Source organism: Nicrophorus vespilloides, unplaced genomic scaffold, assembly GCF_001412225.1.
Source record: "Nicrophorus vespilloides isolate i.1.1-1 unplaced genomic scaffold, Nicve_v1.0, whole genome shotgun sequence".
Classification (NCBI taxonomy): Eukaryota; Metazoa; Arthropoda; class Insecta; order Coleoptera; family Silphidae; genus Nicrophorus; species Nicrophorus vespilloides.
Genome location: NW_017099987.1, coordinates 149,252 through 168,961, shown reverse-complemented (window position 1 = coordinate 168,961; position 19,710 = coordinate 149,252). Strand labels below are relative to the sequence as shown.

Below are 19,710 nucleotides of genomic sequence, written 5' to 3'. Positions count from 1 at the left end.
CTAGGTTTCTTAAAACCATTTTTTTTAAGATATTTAAATAATACCGGTTTTTATTCAACTAACCTGTTTTTGAGCATTTAAAATATAAAAATTAGTCCTTACTATATGTATGTAACTATTAACAACTAAGAAATTTACACACAATACAAATTTTACCTCAAAAAACGTTTTTTTCATCTTTGAGAGCAAATTACAAGAAAACGGCATTAGAAACAAATATATTCAAATTGAATTCTGATCATTTGGCTTTAGTTAAAGTATAATTAGCACGATTGGTTGTCTTGTAATACACCAAAACGTGAAAACACTGCTTTTCGAGTGTTAACTTTCAACTTTCTGTGTGGGAAACGAATACATTTCATGGAAGGCGCTGCAATAACCGAGAAAATAACGTAATTATCTAGTTGTAAGAAATCTTGGAATACCCGAAAAAAATCGAAAACCGGTTTTTTTTAAGTCAGTTTTTGTATAAACCTTACATATTACCAATGAATTTAAAATGAATGATACAATTCATTTGGTAAGATGATTGAAAAACATCAAAAGCATTACCGGAAAGATAAAAAGTCACAGAAACAATAAATAAGATATGTGCTCTTTACGAGGAACGTGGTTTTACTGAAAGAACTTCGCGTAATTGTTTTTTTTTACATTTAGAGCTGGTGATATCAACAACATTAAAGGCCAAGAAGACCATCTGCTAGTGACTGTAATACACGTGAATTTATGGAAATATTAAAAATATCAAAAAACATCATAAGCGAGATGAACCACTATTACCGTTCTTCGTTGTATTAAAATATCCAAACAAATAAGAAATCGATAAATTCAGACAAGTGTTATGCGTAACTAGACGAATTAAAATCAGCGATTCAAGAAAAAACGACCAGAATAAGTAGGTCAGATCAGTTGAGATGTTGGGGTAGCGCTTCTTACTGAAAATTGGACTTTAAAGGCCAAAACTTTAACTCTTTAGTCGACGTAAAAAAACACCTTGAAAAGTTTTACACCTAAAAGTTTGAGAAATCTACAAGTTGCATGAAATATAGGGAAAGGTTGTAGATCAAAATTGTATATATACAATAAATCAATAAGTTTTGCCTTTGAAAAAATCGGTATAAACTTTCCTATTAAGCCAATATATAAAACATAAGTACAAATCCAAATTTTCAAATAGACAAACATAATACATAAAGATACAGTTAAGTCTCATTTTATGTGGTTTATTTATTATATGTACACTCAAACTTGTTTTTACACGGTACAATTACATTTTACGTTGTTACGATTTGCTTTGACCATTAAGCAAAACACTCGTTATGCGAGGTTGCACTGTATTTAGTTCCAATACACAACAGTGAATCTATCTTCAGACATTGTTGTATCGTTTGTAGCGTTTTTCAATGATTAAAGTGGAAGTAAAAAAAAATAGAGAAAATATCCAATTGGGAATATAATTACAGTAAAACGCGATGTGTGGATAGTGAAAATGAAATTAGGTTTTTTAGCGGACATGTTGGCGTGTTATAAATGTTACTTTGAATACATGTTATAATACTGCGCAGTCCAAAAAAATTTTTTTTCTTTGCAGACGTAATTATCAATGCTATCAGGAAAAGTTCATTGTTCGGATTAGCGCAATACACCCTAGACGAAGACAGGAGGAATGTGTATTTTAGTTCGCACAGATAAAGAAGTAAAATAAATGATGCAAAAAACACGTTGACACCCACTCAACGATTATTTTGAGTGATGTGGTTCTCTCTCTCTTTCAGTCACGGTGTTTCTCTCTTTCTTTCGTCTTGTTAGCTCCGAGCGGTTTATTTTGCTGGTGTGATTAGATAATGCGACGTACGCACGGGCAGCTGCATGCAGAAGGAAAATTACGTTATAATAATAAAAATAGTGAGCGGACGATGGAAAATCAACAGCAACAGCCGCATGACGACGACGTCACCGTCGTTACGTCATTAGCGAACACAAGGCGTGCGCGCGTTCTATTTTTGAAGAGCGTCGCGACGCCAGAACGCCTCTCGTCCGCCCCCTCCCCCGTCACCGACGACGACGGCGACGACGCTGCAGCAGAACCGGAACTTTTGCGGAAAGGATCCGATGCGATTCGTTGTCAGCCAGCAAGCCGAATCCGTTAAATGGTTTATTAAACGATTTGATGCAATCCTCTGGCAACCCAACCACCACATTACGTTTCATAATCGATATGTTCTTTACTTTTTGTACGTGGCTCCTGGTCCCAAAAGCATATTGATTCTCATAGACAGTCCTTATTCTCGAAAATTTATATTAAGAATCTTTAGGAAAATATTTGTTTGCTATTGACATAATCTTGACCTCATCAGTAGCATTTGAATATCTACAGGAAATTTTAGAGAAGCTACAGGAACAAGACACCTGCCCAACTGTAGGACATAATGGACAAGATCTGCTCAAATCAACAAAAGGCAAATATCTAGGCATGCATCTAGACAGAAAACTCACCTGAAAAGAATACATTCAGGCTAAGAGGGAGCAATTAGAAATAAATTTTAGAATACTAGGGAAAAGTTCAGAATTATCAATGGAAAATAATTTACAAATTAATACTGGAACCAGTTAAATATCCACCTTGAGTAAATGACTTATTGTTCACATAAATAAAATTATCGTTTATTCCAAACATTAAAAGAATTACTGTAAACTTTGGTTTTGAGAAGATTCGAGTCAAATTCTACTACTTCTACTTTTTCTGTCCACAAACAAATACTGAATGATGACTTTAAGAAACTGTAAGAAAAACAACATTAAAAAAATGCGTAAAAAGCATTTGTTTTGACATACAAAGTCAATGGGTTAAACCAGATTTTATCTGTCAAACAAATATTTACATCGATTTTAAGATCCGTATGCAGCTGCTAAGCTGAAGTATAAAAAGCTTTCAGTATTTTTCTACAGTTTTCATTTTCTTGTATTGTTTTAAGTTAGATTCATTTGATTTTACAGTTAGTTTGCGAGCTTTGTTCTATTGTCTAAAAAAAAAATCAGTGGTTAATTTTTTAGCTTTACATTCGTTATTTCGTGTTATGAGTTAGTTTATCATTTCATTTAGGTTTTGGATATTTTTGGTTTTATTTATTGTATTTGTGTGTTCATTTTAATTGGTTCTTGCTTCTTGTGGGATAGTTTTTATGAGGGGATGACTTGATATTATTGGATCTAGGTTCTAGTTGTGTGGCGTTGCTGGAATTTTTTAATTAGATCTAAAAACAGTCTTCTTTGGACATCAATCACTTTAAGTAACCAAATAATCTACTTTCAGGAATTATCAAATGCTAACACCATCTAGCGGGTTATCACGTTACTATATCCACTTACCATTATTTTGGATATTGTTTTCATTAGTTATGGACAAATGTCTATTGTTACAAATATTATCATCAAGAAGTTAATTAAAATAATTATTGTGTCGGGATGGAATATCTCATGACACTGGAATAATTTGTAGTTTTGTCGACGTGGAGTCTTTAGATGATTGAGTTCTTAATCTAGCTTCCACTTTCTAACATGGATAGGTTGCTATTCAAGAGTTACACAATATGAGTTTAGCTGAGACGTGGCTAGAACTATTACTAGGACTAACTTAAAATAATAAAAGTGTTAGTAAAAACTAACAAAATATGAGAAATCCGAGTGTTTCTCCAGAAAGGTTTTGTCGTGGCCGACCATTTTGTTGTCATCTATTGTGTAACTAATATGTATATTTGTTAGGTCTACCACTTTTCTCTTAATTATTACAAATCATATTTAACGTATCCATCAAATATGCAAACGGATACTTGTACGTGATTGTTTAGAATAACTTGTGGTATATTCCGAACGACGGTTACACATTAAATAGTTTATTTTATCACCACTCAACAGCCGTCTTCAGCTCCTAAATATTTGGGTTAGATAAAGAAACGATTGTATTTTCCACCATGTCAAACCCTATTTATTTGTCTTAGTCAGGGGACCGAACTGAGAGGAAGTCTTAGCTAAGGGGTCGAACTGAGAAGTTGGTCTTACTTGGAGAGTCCAAGGAAGAGCACTTACTTCATAAATACTAACTTTACAGGAAAATGGAACTCTTAGTAATAATCCATGAGATCAACTATTGTATAGTTGACTTATCAATAAAACTCCGATGTGTATAATAAAGTTAATTAAGAATATTGCATTTAATATTCATAAACCCCTCTAAGACTCCACAACGACATAACTACGAGATAATCCACGGTGTCCAAGGATTTATTTATCCCAGGACACGATAGTTCTACTGTCCTTTGCAGATGTTGCACAATACAACAATTGAATTAACAATAGCAGAAACTGTAGTTTATATATTTAGAAGAAGAAATAGAACCGTAAACAATGAAAACAATCCTCTTTGAACCTCAATATAGACTGTGTGTCGCCTCCTCTCCGGCCAATTCGAATGTGTTTATTTATATTTGCAATTTGGCCAACATCAAGTCAAATCGTTTGTTAGTTAGTGCGTTTAAATGCGTCCAAGTGTATTGAATGAACTTCAACGTCGTCGTCGTATACCTTACGAAATTTTACAAAAACAATTGTAATAATTAACAAAGAAAATAAATAATTTATTAAGTGGACAATTCGTGATAAATGTGCTCTTGATTTGTTATCAGTGTGATTGCAAACGAGAAAACAAAATATTAGGTAAATTATTTTTTAATTTCTGTATTTTCAATATATACTAGAATAAATTTTATATGAAATTTTAATAGTTAAATTTGTATATGTACTACACGAAATTCCGTTACTTCTATTTCTATTGAAATTGGCTACATTTTATTATTTTAATAAGCACTTCATAAAGTTTACTTACTTTTTGTCAATGTTAATCTAATGTTAAGTTCATAAAATTACTTTTATAAAATATTATTTAAATCTCTCTCAAATTTATTACTTTTATCCTCAATTGAAATTGTTAACATGCAAAACTATTAGTCCGTTAATAAATTCAATATATTTTCATTTTGTATTCAACTTTAATTTCCAATTGATTTTATTGCAAATAAATTTATAAGTGAAATAGAGAAGTACGATAATTATTGGAATATATATATATATACATATATAATGGAAATTTATTACGTAAGAAAATTTGGTTTTATTTGTTTGTTCGATCGTTGATACTTTGTCTTGAACCTAGTTCATGAACTCTGGTACGTTGATCGGGTAATGGTGTATGGAGTAGTCCAAGCAAGACCTTGTGTAAAAGAGCGGAGCAGCGCTTAGTACAAGGCAACATAGATTGATTTCATACAAAACTTTGTAATTTTTCTTTCCGAAACTTTTATATTAAATATTAAATTTTTATCCATAAGACTTTTTTTAAAACATGAAATCTTGTGGTAATGTGGGCGTTTAGTAATTAACAAGTATGAAGAAGAAACTGTTATAAGGAATATTAAACTATACATTTCATACTTATAGTTGTATTAACCGTATAAATACAGTAAGACCTCGGTTTACGTAGTTAATTTCATCCAATTTGTTCTAATCTGTGCACAATTGCAGTGCACATTAAGTGAGTGTACAACCACTGCATACAAAGAAATGAAAGAAACAGTATAAGTCGAGGGCTTACTGTAGATCCAAAAACGTTTTGAATTTAATTAATTACTATTTGCTCTTGCAATTGTAGTAGTTTTCTTCTTTGTTAACTATAGGTAAACCTTCTAGAACATGGGTTTTCTCTAACACGTTAAGATAAATTTCGAAATATATTTGTATTACACTGTCACCTATAACATATATACACAATAAGTTAGACGAAATTGCAGTCATAATGTCAATGTTAAATGCAAGTTGAATTAAAATCGTGAGCAGATGGTTTTGAGTATAAACCTATTTCTCGTTTTACACGATACTTTCTTTACATGTTTAATAAATTAAAAATAAATGTTGAAAATATCCAATTATATGCGTTTTTTTTGCATACACGGTTTTACTTAAAAAAGTTACAATTTTGATTTGCCCTTTTTTATCACGAACCTATTTACCGTGTAAATTGGAAGATAGGTGGTTGTATTATTACTGAGGACGTTCAAGATTTATGATAAAAGAAGAAATTGGTGAAGAGAATTTGCTGGAAATTGCATAAGTCGTAAATCAAGTCGATTCTTGCTATGAGCTAAACATGTAGAATCATCATTTTTCTGTGAAAAGTCTAACATTCACTGAAGGATCTGCAAACTTGCTATCCATCTTCATATCAGGAAATCTACAAAGTTCTTTTAAAGACTAAAATTATAGATTTTTTTTAAAGACATGACGTAAATGAAGAAAAGATTAAGAGCAGTAATACGGAAGAAAATTAACTCCGATTTTACACAATACAACTCTTTATAGGATCACATCTATACTGTTATAAGAAAGTAAAATTGTATAGATAAAAAAGACAATTAATAGAAAGAAAAAAGGAATTTTAAAGGATTATTTTCAATGAAATAAAGTTCAATTTATTTAAAGAAATCCAGTTCACTTTTCAAATTTATATTTGCAATCTATTATTTATCTAGATTGCATTTGAGGTAAATGTATCATTTTGTGCCATCAATTCTTCTTCATCTAAAGTCTCTTCCTGATGTAGTTTTAATGTTTATTATTTCTACTTCTGAAGATGAGATATGATTTCCTGTTTTAATTATTTCAGGTAAAAAATGGCTCTCCAATATGCATTTAATGTTGATGGTTTAAATTCTGCGTAAACTGATGACACAGTATTCAAGTATAATCTGAAAATAAAAAATGCTTGAATGACAATAAAAGTTGGCGTATATTGTACATTTTAACGGATGGACACTGACACTGCTGCTTATGCAATATGTTTCAAACAATAGTTTTGATAAGAAAACAGCAATGCAGCATTATTTCTATGAGAATTTCCCGTTAACTGAAATTGAAGACTGGTGATGATAGTTTTAGAAATAGAATAATTCTTGTAATATAGAGAGACTACTTAAGCTTTTGTCGTCTGATGATACTTGTAAGTACCGGCGCATTTAAAATTATAAATACTTGTTGGTACTTTGATGTAACCTTTATATTGTATACAAAAATGATTTGTTTTGCAATTGGAAGCACCAAGTGAGTGCAAACCCACATTCAAATAATACTTGTCACTTATGTATAGCAGAATACCATGAAATAAGTTTTTAAAATGATATTGTTACTAAAATTGATCCGTTTTGTAATCTAAATTACTATAATTCACTTAATATACGATATTATAAACCGCGTTATCAGAGTACTGTGTTTACTGTACTAAAGTAATAAAAATGCTAATTTAGAAGTCACAAATTTCGTTCGTTACTTTGAAATTGCAATAATTTATAATATTAGAAGATGTCCACAATAAATGGTTTCTTCTTAAAATAAATTGTTCACAGTGTTTTTAATAGATATATTCCATCCGTATAATACCTAGATATTTCATGAAATAGCTAGCTTACAAATATATTTATATTATGTGTTAGTTTATATACTATCTAGTTATTCTCTAAAATAACTTAATTAACTCTCCATATTAATTAATATTTTCGTTGCACAACGAATGTGCAACAAGTCACGTATCGTTACATTCGCATTTGCATTTCTCGCTAAATGTTCGAGAAGCTGCCTAGCATTTCCTGCATTCACGCATCTCTTGAATCATCATTAAATTTGTAGCAATGCGCCCAAATCTAATTACGATAATTAGCGCTCGGAGTAAACATATCTGGGCCATTGTTGGCAAAACAATCGGCCGGAGATGCGAGCCAAAAATTCTCGCCGTTAACTGTACCATAGCGCATTTTTATACAGAAAAAAAGCTAATTATAAAGTTCACATCTTGATTTTCAAACTTTATTCTTAAAAAATATATGATAAAATATATTTTAATACGTTTAATACATAGTTAATTCTATTTAATATGCAGATACTTGTGTCGTAAACATCATAATATTTACATAGGAAGTTTGGCTGAAAATATGTTTGTTTGTTTACGGGTGGAATTTTCATAATTGGGTCGCAATTTTCAACAAAACTCATTTATAGCTACTGAGATTGTTGTTGTCTATATGATGACAATACAGTAATACCTCAGTTAACGTTAGCTCTCATAATGAAGCTTTTATATAACGGCAATTTTAGATGCCTCAATCAATAGGTTTTGAAGATGTCGTTGAAAAAGATATTAGAAATGAATCGAATACAGCAAAGAAGACAAAGAAAATGAAGACGAAATTAAAGAATTTTCTGCCTAAATGTTAACAACCAAAGATTAAACGATTTGAGTGTTATTGCAACGATTATTGCAAATTAAAGAGATAAAGGCACAAGTAATGAACGATTGATTCATATTATATCCATATTTTTACCTCTGAAAGCAAAGTGTTGCTTAAAGTAATATCGAGGAACGCATTCTTTAATCGAGGTATGACTGTATGTTGCATTATTAATAATGTTCTTATCTAAAAATCTGCGTTTATATAACTTTTCTACTGCCTTTTAATTTTAATAATACGTGGGATCTAACAAAAGTATGCTTAGTTGGCTGGAAAAAAAAAACAATTTTATTTTAATATATTTAAATTTCATCCTTTTGTAATTTCTCAACATAATTTCCATTTATTTTAATACATTTCTTAAGTCTGTAGAGCCATCTCTCAAAACATTCCTCAAAATCGGCTTTTTGGAGCTTTTCAACTTTTCAATTAATGATGTCTTCATTCGAACTGAAAACTCTTCCCCTCATTTTTTTAAATTTTCGGAAACAGCCAGAAATTACACGGCGTTAGATCCGGAGAGTAAGGTGATGGGTGAATTTCATTGATGCCAGAGAGCGCAAGAAAGTTGTTGGTTTTTTCAGCAGTGTGAGCGGATGCATTATCGTGGTGCAAAAAGTAGCGACGAAGTTCCCCTTTTTTCTGGTTTCTCAACAAATTTTTGAAAACTTGTGGTAAGCAACTTTCTGTATATCACTTAGCAGTTACCGTCTGGCCAGTTACCAGTGGGATAACAGCTACCACTTTTGCCCTGGTATAGTAAATCGACACCATCACTTTTGTTGCTGATTTTTGTGTTCTTGCTTTAATTGTGGGTGGATTTGCACCTTCTGCGCTCCATACCATGGACTGCTGTTTGGTCTCCGGATAGTACTTATAGAAACAAGATTCATCACCTGTTACTATTTTCCTAAAGGAGCTAGACTCTCCATTTTCAAATTTCTCTAAGAAATATTGGGCAAAACGAACACGTGACTTTTTTGCGGTCGTCATTTAAAATTCGTGCAATCCATCGTGCGGATTTCTTCGTGTAGCCCAAGTGATGACTTAATATTCTCGACACAGCCATTCAAGCCCAGTTCATCACCCACCATTTCCTGTGTCATTCTTGGATCTTCGTCGATTTTTGCCTTCACCAGGGCTACATTTGGCTGACCATCACGAGATTCGTAATCAACAGAAAAATACTCGGTTTGGAATCTTTGAAACCACTTGGAAATGGTATTAAGGGATGATGGATTCACTTCATATGCATATTGGCATTCCTGGCAAATTTGCATAGGCTTGAGTTGACGTCGAAATCCGTAGAGAATGGCAAAACAATTTTTTGCAGTGTTGGTGGTGAAATTTCTACCAACATTGCATCATTAATCTTACATTTTCTCCTATCCATTTTTATCGATCTTCTTGAAATTTCATATGAAATATTGTTAGACTTTAACAAATTGAAAAACAACTTTTGTTTTTTCAGAAATAAATGTATTAACGCCAACTCATTAAGGATCATAATATAATTAAAGATTTATATGACAATGTTTCAAAAGACACATTTTTTTTTGCTAAAACTTTGACAGACTTAAATAAATGTTGCATAACCTGCTGTTTGTTTGGAAAGTTACGAAGCATTCATACCATTTGGAAATGTCCCACTTGTGTGTGTGTGTGTTGTGTTTTCATTTCACACAGTACCTTTTCTTTCCGTCCTGCGAATATTATATAAAAGCCTAGCCTGCACTCGGAACTGCACTCTTATTTTAATGTATATTCTGTGCTCTTTTGTTTCTGGATGGCTTTGCAGGATGAGAGCAGGAGATACTCAGACATCTTCACAGTTTCTATTTTCCTTGATTGTTTGCCCTGCTTATTTGTATCTAGATACTCATTCGCACGAATTTAACGAGCAAACGTAATGCATATTTTTTTTTGTATATAATAATAATAAATATAATATATTTAGTTCCAAACAGAAAGACGTAAGTCGTTAACTCATTGGTCCAAATTAGGGCCAATAAAAATGGTCTGCAGATGAATGAGTACGAACGTTTTGGTAATTCGGATGAACGTGAAAAAAAAATCGCCGGTGCGGGATTGTGCGTTAAACTGCAAATTATTCCACTCTCCTTCTACCGTGAGTGAGTCCAAAGGCAAGCAAATAGAGAACGTCGGCCGAGGCGCGTGTAAATAGGAAAATAATGAAATAAATTGCGCGCCAGAAAACCGCAGACTATCCTGAACGTAGTAAACATCCTTCCCATCCAATATTCTTGCACCATTCGCATTCAACTATATACATATCGATATGATTCCAATAACAGCAACAATAATATATAATTATGTACTAAAAATAGAGAGAATTTCAATAATTTTTAGTCAACAATACTCAGATATTTCCTACTTATATGTATTTGCGTAAGAAAGTTAAGGTATCTTATAAATATCTTTCGTATTTATCCAGATATTATCATAAATTTGATCTCAATTTTCACAATGAATTACAAAAAAAAAATGAACAAAATTGAGATACAACTTTTGTATTATACTAGTTTCATTCTCTATAGTTTTTTTCTCTATAGAAATTAACGAAAACGACAGCAAATTACAATTAGTTTCAGTTTACAATAACTTTATTCTCTATAATTTCATATATATTTTTTATCCTCAAGATTATAAATGTGATAAAGATTATCTACCACATGGCTGTTCAGATATTTCAAATTAATTAATTACGACTAATTGCAACCAGACCCAACTTTCATTTTATACTAGTTTTATTCTCTATATTTTTTACTTTCAGTTGCATCTTCATTATTATAAATAACATTTACTATTATCTATAAGTTAAAGAAAACTTAACGATAATTCTTTTCACATACTTCAAAAGTATTACCTCAAATTTGACAGCAAATTACAATAAATTTAAAGAAGAGACATAAGTTTCAGCTTGCAATAACTTTATTTTCTATACTTTCAGACATATTTTTTATCCTCAAAATTATAAATGTGATTATCTGATTATCTACTGCATGGCTTTTCAGATATTTCAAATTAATTAATTACGACTAATTGCAACCAGACGCAACATTTATTTTTTTCTAGTTTCATTCTCTATAGTTTTTACTTTCATTTGAATCTTCAATATTTTAAATGACATTTATGTTTGTTCAGAAATTAACGAAAACGTAAGGATACTTCTTTTCACGTGCTTCAAACGTATTACCTCAAATTACAATAAAATTTAGAAAAGAGACATAAAATTCAGCTTTGTTTCCTATAGTTTCAGAAATACTTTTTATCTTCAAATTATAAATTGGATACTTTCTCAGCGAATTACGACAAATTGAAACACGACACATCTTTCATATTATATTAGTTTTACTATATTTTTAAGGGCTTTAGATGAAAATATATGGACAATTTTTGTATACATCAATAATAATGAAATAATGTGTATTTTCAATAAAACTAACCTTGTAATATTTCTATTGGCATTTTGTATTTTTGTTTTGATTTTTGCGCGAGGAAGGGAATCATAGGAATTTATTTGAAACTGGTCCAACAATTTTCCGAGAAAAAGATGAGAGCTGAATTCTCGAGCAGGAAATATATATTCAAGTATGAAATATGCTGGGGGAATTTCAGTTTTCCAGCTACACTTTATATCGTCCTCTACTCTTTTTTTTTGCGTTGTTTCATTCGTGCCCTCGACGTTCATTTGGCACACGTGAACCGTGCGGTCTTTTTTTTCTTTCACCCTTCGCCCTTCCACCTCCACCGCCGCTCGTCACTCGTGGATTTCGGTCGATTATTAAAAAAGCTTTAAATTAAAGGTCTCTCTCACCCCTTTCTGTTCCGCTTTTCTTTCTAAATACGTTTACAAACAAAATTATATAACAATTACAACATTTTTTTTGTATACCTTTGATCTCTGTTCATGTATGCAAATATTTATGTAAGCTATAAATGTAATTGCAGTAATGAAAATATTATGTTTTCTATACGACAATGTTTTACGTAATATTTAACGATGCATTTTACAGTTAAAATTGTTACGTTGCAATTAAATAGTTTATGTAGATCCTTAAATATTATATGATTTTGAGAATCATTTAAAGTATTAAATACAATATTCATATAACAGACAGAAATGATCATGTTATTGGATAATATTAGAAAAATTATAACTCGTTTTTTGAGTTCTTGAGTAGCATTGTAGATGGCGCACATAATCCTATGTGCGCCTTTTAGAATATAGTCAGGATAGTAATTTAGTAGTCTCAAGGGTTTTTTTTTGTTCATTCCAGCGCGAATGTCAAGAGGAAGGAAATAATATCTCATTGCACCGAGAATAGAAGAGGGTGTGCAGTAGAATAAGTACCGGGAAATAATACAATTGCTGTTTTTTCAAAATTATTACATTTTAGTTTTTTGTTCTAATCTGTAATACCTGTTTTCGTTATACGTTTTTCATTATTATATATATCTGTGAAACATTTGACAGTTAAGTGATTTGGTTATTCCATTTAGTTGTTACACTAAGGCATAATTTGAAACATAAGTGTCAAGTCAGGTGTACCACCTACTAGTGATTACTATGAAATAAAGTAAGACCTCGTTTAGCGCTATAGATGCATTCCTGTAGACAGTGCGCTAAATGAAAGGTCATTTTAACAGATAGTAAAGTCATTTGTCGCTTTCTTTTTCTTTCATTAAGCAAATGTTGGTAGCACATGATAGCAGCTTTTGCACACCTGTCAAAATTTGGACTATTCGCTACAATTTGATCAACGATTTCGGTTATCGTTTCTAAACTTTTCTTTCTTTTGGTTCGTCGTTTTCGGAATCACTATTTTCGCATTCTTCCAAGGAATTGAGTTCTCCTTGTCAGTTCTCCTTAATATCCTGCTCATCTACATCTCAAACAAGCATAGATTATGCGGAAGGACAGCGCTACGAATCAATGAAAAGCCGCGATAATTTGAATCTGAGTAAATTTTGAGCTTTGTTTATGGTTTCAAGAATTATAGCAAATCAGAGTTAATCAAGGCATCACTAAACGAGGTTTAAGATACTATTAATGAAAGGTGTTCGAGTTTGTTATTTGGAAAATATTTGTCAAATTTTTCATTTCATTTTTTTTTTTGGGATGACATTGAATTAAATAATGTGAATTTAATAAAAAAACATACCTTTATCAAATTCACAATAATCTGTAGAATAATTAGGAAACATTCGATACTATTCATCAAATCCATTTACGAAGTTTCATTTCATTTGTCTCTACTTTATCTCACATGTAAAACATGTAGTGTTCATTTTCTTACATAGATAAATTTAGTTAGTATAGAATGTAGAAGATATCTGCAAGTAAGAAAATTTTGCAATTCATTTTTTTTGTCATCGAAATTAAGGGCGAAATTTGATTTTTTATCGTGTAAAATAATCTTGAAAAATAAGCAAATGAATGTATATTTACTATAGTGTAGAAATAATAAACCTACACTTATAAAGGGTGTCCCAAAATTAACGCAAGATTTTTTTGGGGTTTCCAACACTTTACTGCACACATGGCGGCAAATTCAAATCTTGCGTTAATTTTGGGACACCCTTTATAAACTATTTTCATTTGTAAAGAGATTAAAACATAAAAAATTCTAATATTTTCGCGACCTTCCTAAATACTTTCTTCAGGGGCTGTTAAGAATGAAACAGTAACTTATATACCAAGTTTCAATTACTTTATTGTTCTGTAGATGACGCTAGCGGCGCAATGAAACCGAATGAAACATTCGGCGATGTTTCTCAGAGATTATGCGTTTCGTGGCTGCAATAGTAAATTCCGGGATTTCCGTGGCCATTAAAAGTCTATCAAGGAATTTTACCGCTTTCGCCGTGTGATTGCCGGTGTAAATATTATCTCGAATCTTGGATTTTATTGCCAAAATAATAGAATCCAACTAATTTTTGTTTCGTTTTTATTTTAAAGTCTATCAGTTGATTCAATATTAGTTTATTTTAAGGCAATTGTATTCATGTTGAGCATTTGTTTGGAAAAAATCTAGAAAAGAAAGTAAATATAGTTACAGTTGGTATACACCAGTGATTCCCAAACTTATTTGGTCTACCCTTTCCAGAACAAATATTACTTAGCGCCCTCTGGAAATCAATGTATTAATGTTTGTAACGCCTCCCTGGATCGCTGCAGCGCCCACCAGGGGCATAAAATATAAGATGTCACAAAAGAACCGTTAACATTTTGTTTTCTCCACTATTTTTTCGATTGTGTTTATGTTATTTTTTTTAATGAATTATATTAAACAACATTTGATATGATATTGTAATTAAAATATAATTTATTCCTGATAAAAATAACAATTTCTGAATTCTGAAAATCATAAATTATATCGGACACATCTATGAATGGTTATGCTGCTGTGCTTTACATATACATTCTGAAACGCAGTCGGTTTTTGGTAATACAACCCTTCGCATCGCGTCTGGCGCCAATGAGACTCAATTCACAGCCAACTCTGCGTTGGAAAATTTTCCCCTTTTGCCATCTATCATGCAATGATGAATGCTGAAATTTATAGTCCATACCGAAAATAGTTTTATTACTTGTAATATTGTGATCATTAAAATATTTCCAGGTTTGGATATTAATATATTTTAATGATAATTGCAAATGAAAGTAGCTTAATAAAATATTTGTTATGATCATGTTCAAACTCGTGGAATCATTGTTATTAGATAGGATGATGTAAATAATACATTTTATTAGACATTTATGGATATGTGCCAATGGTATTAATATTGGGGTCAAATTTACAATTGAAATTGATTTCAGATTATCTTGTAGCAGCTTGTACTTAATTTTTACATAAACATTTCAAGTGCAGACATAAAAGCTTTAATAAAAAAATATGTTTGTCATATCTTGAACAACAGTGTTTCCCAAACATTTCCTGCAACTGAACACTTTGTAAATCCTGAAATTATTTCATTCCAGTTTTTCACGGAACATAGTTTGGGAAACCCAAGTAAACTTATCTCAAGTACTTGCTCAAGTTGTCAAATTTAAGACAAGTAACAAGGAATAATAATATATACGACGAACTGCGATGAATCCAGAATCAAAATACTGAGTTAAATAAATGTATGATTGCGTAAACGTGTTTTGCCGTAAACTTATTGAATAATAAATGCAGTTTTTAGGGGTCGCTGTAAACCGAACTGCGTCGATACGTTGCCTAGAATTATGCAACTTATATGACAATTTAACGTGGTTCGCGTCCGGAATAACGTGGTGCCTCGTGTCTGAAGTTAATTTGTTCCGCAAACGAAATTAGAACTCGCTAACTAACAAATGCGATAACTCTGTGCACCTTCGCATATGACGATAATAATATGTTGACTTGCAGTCGAAAGTTTGCTAACTTTGCAGCACAGTACAACTTAAGCGTGCCACCTAAATAGATGAACATGTTACATTTTATTTACGTCCAAAACAGAAATATCAATAAAATCCGGTTTACTTCATAATATCGTACAGAGCTGAAGAATGCTTGACCCTGAGATAGTAAGTCTTCTTGAACAGTGGCTTTGTAACTAGTATTGCTGCTCGTGGGAACAAATATGAAAAGCATTTGTCATGAAACGGTGGATATGCTTTGATAATTACGAATTTCGACAAACTTAATCCGTTCATTATACCAAAGATCGTATATGAACTTATTGGAGAAGTAAATATAAAAACACTTATAAAATAATAAAAATGTTTTACTTGTGGAAGTCAACACAGTTGAACAATCGGACAGACTATCAACTTTAAACAAATTTGATAAATTTACTACAGCAAAAGAGTCATTTTTTATTTCAAATGAAATTTACATCTGCTGCAGTCTTTCGGAATCGTGAGCCGCTTTATAGTTTTGTATATTATTAATTATTTTGTCTCGTTCATTCTTCTTTTGAATGTTATTATATTTTACTCTTCTCTTATATTCTCAGGTAATGTATTGTATTGTCTTATACCACTTACCAGGATGCTATTATTGAGGGTTCACGTTCTGTTTTCATCCGGTTTTATATCATTCCTGTAATTGTGCATCTCTTTATTCGAATGTATATTTATGTTTATTTTTGTTAATTTATTTATGTACCGACAATTCCCACCAAACAAAATTCTTCTGTAACACTTCCCTGTTATGTTTAGTAGTACCACCATCCCATAGCTCACCATAGGCGTGAACAATGAGTGGCACAAAGCTAGTATACACTCCCTTCATATATACTTTCCAACTTTGCACATCATCTCAATATATTTTATACATTGAATTTTGTATCTGTTCCCTATTTTCATTTATGGTAATTCCCAGGAACTTTATTGCTAAATCTGTTAATAGTTTTGAATTTTTAGATCAGTTCTTGAAACAAATAAATAAAAACAAAAAAAAAACAGGATTCACTCCAATGTTGAATTAATGATGAAGTAATTGACACTTGTTTTCGAAACAGGAGCACTCGATTCCAAAGTGTTTAAGGTCGCATGCATGCACATAAGCTGTAGCACTTTGGCGGATGAATTATTCCCAAGGTTGCGCTGCACAAAAGGAGCGCTGTCGCTTTGAAATTATCTGCAGTGAAAGAGAAGTAGAGAGGAAGGGCGTGCAGTAATTTGTACCTCTCCTACACATTTCATTTTATCCTTTCTTTTACATCCTCATTCTTTCTTCTTTTGTGGTGTAGTATGGGCGTTTCTTTTACGTTCAAAACTTTGTTCGCGATAAGAAAGAGTTGGGCTTTTGTTGAAAGGAATGCAAATGATCCCCACCCGTCCAAAATAAATTTGAATCTAAACGGTTTTTGTATTTGCTGCGCTAAAATGTCCGCATTAACTTGGAAAGCAACAAATTGACGAGGTTTTATTGATATTGCACGGATAAGCACAAACATAGCCACCCTTCTCTTTGTGTGTGTATGTGCCATCATTAAGTGAAACTTTGCGGTAAAATGCGGCATGTAACATGGACATTGATCTGCCTTCGCACATAACACGTTTTATATGTACATTTATATGTATACTCAACTCGGCTAACCTAACCATGTGCTAGATATCAACGTAATGTCAACGGGTTTTCAGTCCCATTTAATCCTTATCACGACATCAACTAAATATCATCATTACAACGATAAAGTATCAAATACTTGTAAGCTAAAAATAGTAACTTTGCACACATTTAATCATGTATTATTTTTTTTCGAAGATCAGTTCAATTACATTACTTTTGAAGCGGCAATATTATAGTCATTCTGCAGCTTGATTATCGGTTTTTACATTAACGACGAGGTTAGTCTTTTCGAACTGCATTGCAGGAAAAGCACCGCCGGGAATCTAAAGTATACACACATGTATGTAGTAAAGGTGAACGTGGAGTATGGTAATCGCTGTATTCAAATATTTATGGATGCGGGCATCGCTTTTGATGCATCTTTTATATGAATAATGAGAACACGATGTGTTCAATTCTTCCTTTGGCCTAGAAATGACTTCCTTTGGCCTAGAACCCGTTTATCGGTGCTTCCTTATGCGGGCTATGTGTAATGTAATTAACACACTTGATTTTCTGTATAAGCAAATTCAATCAAAATATCCTCAAAGTGTACGTCACTTCCTATCACGTCTATAGATTACATAGAATGAATCTGAATGCATTTTTTTTGTAACTTTTGTCTGGTTTGTACACTTCCTTGGGTTACACTTGTTTCATATAATAATTTAACAATATCAATACTTAATAAATTATAATGATTATATGCATTATAATGAATTTATTCTTAATAAGCTATTAGTTAATTGATAGTGTATGTTTTACTTTTACCAGTGGTTGGCCCAAAAGTCACTAGACCACTTCTAATTTGAATAACTTTATACAATTATATACACCTACTCGTTTGACACGGTAGACAGGTTCCTGAGAAAAACGTGTAAATCAATTATTTTAAACATTTATTTATTAATTATTTTTTTAAACGAGGTGTAAAACGAGGGATAGGTGTAATTTCAAAATATTTCTTTCATATTTCAAATTAATTTGTAATTCTTAGAAATTATAAAATTATATAGAAATTCACGAACATATTGTGAATACAAAATCACACGAATGTGAAGAGCAAAATGATCTAATGTTCAAAACTAATTAAATATATTTTCAAGAAGTGCGTTTTTGTTTATAAAAGCATAAAGGAGAATTAAATATTGAAAACCCAAACCCATATTGACTTTTGGGCCATATATACAAGCATATATTTCATAAAAATGACTTAAATGACTTAATCCAGAAATTGACCTATATTTTATACTATACCTAAGGTCGGGCATATTTATGTCACTATTATATGCCATATATACAAGCATGTATTTCATAAAAATGACTTAAATGACTTAATCCAGAAATTGTCCTATAATTTATACTATACCTAAGGTCGGGCATATTTATGTCACTATTTCGCTATTTAAATTATAAAGAGGGATAAAGTGAATAAATTTATAATATATGAAAATTGTTTTTGTAATTTAAAATTAATGTATTCACTAATTATTCAATAGAAGTTTAAAATAGCCTGAGGGTACCAGAAAGTACTACATTTTTTATATTGAAAATATAGCTGAAATTTAATTCTAATGTGTTTTAAACGATTATTTTTTTATTTTAATTAAAGATTAAAGAAAGCACTGCGTTTTGTAATAAATTGTTCTTTTGCCAGTTTACAGCAAAACAATATATATAATATATGAAAATTAAATGAAAATAATTTATAATAAAATAAATAGAAAACATCTTTACTGAATATAATTGGTATTGCTACATTTTTAAGCTCCATTTCCATATTTATGAGTGTATGTAACTTTTTAAGTAATCCTTGGGGCCAACATCGAAATAGAATAGCGCTGTATTTTTTTTTAAACTCTTCCTTATTCTTAGACTTTGTCATTTTATTAAAAATCAAATCATTCGCCTCTTAGAAAACCCTATTTTTTTCATATTTATAAATGTGTTCTGTTTTTGATCCCTTAAAAATTTAAAATATGCAATATATATCTTATTATTATTTTTTATCATTATAATAGCAAAGTTGTTGCTTGAAAATATAAAGAAATTAATTTTATATCGTGAAAAGGCGCAAAGTTTTCACGTTTTACTTAATTAGTTGGAAACTAACAAATCTAGGATTTTTTTTAATATAGATGATAAAGAAAAAAACAGAGCGTTGAATCATCTATAAATCATTTTTGTACCGTGTCACTATACCTTTTATTTTACATTAAAATAATTTAAAATTTAAATATTCATTACTAGGGCGACTAATGGTTAAGTTGCCC

General features: G+C 31.2%; 1 protein-coding gene across 5 annotated transcripts in view; it reads left to right on the top strand.

The window, feature by feature from the left end:
• The window catches only part of LOC108566546 (potassium voltage-gated channel subfamily H member 6-like), a 124,254-nt gene that overhangs the window by 40,800 nt on the left and 63,744 nt on the right, over window positions 1-19,710 (top strand). The window lies entirely within an intron of this gene.